This window comes from Sinocyclocheilus rhinocerous, unplaced genomic scaffold, assembly GCF_001515625.1.
Source record: "Sinocyclocheilus rhinocerous isolate Xijiao unplaced genomic scaffold, SAMN03320098_v1.1 scaffold432, whole genome shotgun sequence".
Lineage (NCBI taxonomy): Eukaryota > Metazoa > Chordata > Actinopteri > Cypriniformes > Cyprinidae > Sinocyclocheilus > Sinocyclocheilus rhinocerous.
The window spans coordinates 28,413-30,337 of NW_015627225.1; the positions used below are offsets into that span (position 1 = coordinate 28,413).

The window sequence follows — 1,925 nt, forward strand, 5'->3', positions numbered from 1 at the left end:
CATTTAAATAAATGTAGAATTTATATATCTCTGTGTGTGGAACTGATAATCATTCTTTCACAATCTACTAGATACAGACTACTTCATTATAAAGAGAAATAAAATTAAAAATATGAAAAAATATAGGCCTATGTATATTTATAATCTATGACAAAAATGCATCAAACTAGGTTAGTGGATAATTCGTCAGCAAAATTATTCTAGAAAAATCAGTGCACAACAATTTTAGAAATCCAAACATTTAGTGAAAAAACAATATTTTGTGGGGAACAAATAAAAGTGTTGCACTAAATATGGTAAAATGTTACACATTGCTATTTGTATTATTATAAAAACCATTCATTAAAAACATTCACAACCCTCTACAGACACCTTGGCAATTGGATCGCCATTGGCTAGTACATTTTTTTGTTTACTCGCCAGACTGAAATACTATATATATATATATATATATAACCATGAACTTAGGACTGGTGCTGGTGCTTTTTTTGGTCATTCAGTATTCCTGTAAAAAATTGAAGAAAAAACTAACAATAATACTGATAAGATATTATTATTATTATTATTATACGAGTTCTACTAATAAGAACAATATAAAGCGCACCAAGGATTAACGAGATTCTGCATTCATGAATATTAATCAGGTTGTGCACGTTCGCTCGAACTGATTCGCTGAAATCTAAACAGGAACGATAATAGGTGAGCACGTTCTACTAATAACAATATAAAGCGCACCAAGGATTAACGAGATTCTGCATTCATAATATTAATCAGGTTGTGCACGTTCGCTCGAACTGATTCGCTGAAATCTAAACAGGAACGATAATAGGTGAGCACCAGCCAATGAGATTGTCTTTTGCGCATTAGTTCCGCCCACTACCGGAAAACCCGGCATTTCTTAAAAGCTGAAGAATTTCAAAGGAACTCCATTATTTTGACAGAAAAATACAACAAAGAATATCGTTTACATGGATCACATCAATTCTGCATGTTATGTAAGACTCTCTTCTCGCTCTCTCGGTCTCTCTCACTTTGCGATTGTGAGAGAAAGCGTCAGCGAGTCGTGCGCTGTTACACTAGAGTTTACGTTACGCCAAATACACAAACACAGGTGCGCTGCGCATCCATTGAGATGAAATGATAAATATCACAGATCGCTTGACGGAGAGTGAAACTCTGAAGCGCTCAATCAGAGTGTTTGGCGAGTAGGCCTGTCACGATAACAACTTTTTGTTGTGCGATATATTGCCCCAGAAATAATTGCGATAAGCGATATTATTGCCATTTTTTAAATGAAGGGTGCACACTATTGCTGAAAAACTCAATCACTACCTAGCAGTCAGATGTCAGTATGCACAAAGGCACAGATCCCTAAACAAGACCATATCTGCAGATGAAACTTTGTTACTTTGTAGAAGCATTTTTTTAATTTGAACGAGCACCTCATGACTACAGCACGTTATGTACGAGAAGCTGCAAAAGACACAGGCGCAAGTGGAATGTACAAAACATGGTGACATTAATTTTTAAGTAAATATAATGTGCGATATATTGCGTCACCAAAAATTATTGAGGTCATGGACATATATTGCGCGATAAGTCGATATATTGATTATTGCGACAGGCCTATTGGCGAGTGAAAATATATCTGTGCTGAACTTATACTCAGCCTCCAACTCACACACTGGCGAGTAAAATCAAAAAATGTATTAGCCATTGGCTAATATTAGACATCCTTTAGTCGCCCAGAGTGAAGATTTAGTCGCATATGAGAGTGATTTACTCGCAATGTAGAGGGTTGATTCATATATATATATATATATGTTTAAGTATATACTATAAAATTAAAATACATTTCTTTTGAATGTATAGCATATTTTTTAATAAGGCAACAACATATGATAGATACGATAGGACAAAACAAA

The 1,925-nt window shown here is 34.6% G+C and overlaps 1 protein-coding gene across 2 annotated transcripts in view; it reads right to left on the reverse strand.

Moving 5' to 3' along the window:
- Window positions 1–1,925, reverse strand: part of LOC107720901 (E3 ubiquitin-protein ligase pellino homolog 1-like) — a 38,093-nt gene that overhangs the window by 25,818 nt on the left and 10,350 nt on the right. The window contains exon 1 of one of the 2 annotated variants that reach the window (XM_016528747.1): window positions 472–481. The exons of the other annotated variant lie outside the window; for it this stretch is intronic. The gene's annotated coding sequence lies outside the window, so the exon portion shown is untranslated. Of the gene's footprint in view, window positions 1–471; window positions 482–1,925 lie in introns of those variants that run through there. 2 annotated transcript variants of the gene reach the window in all.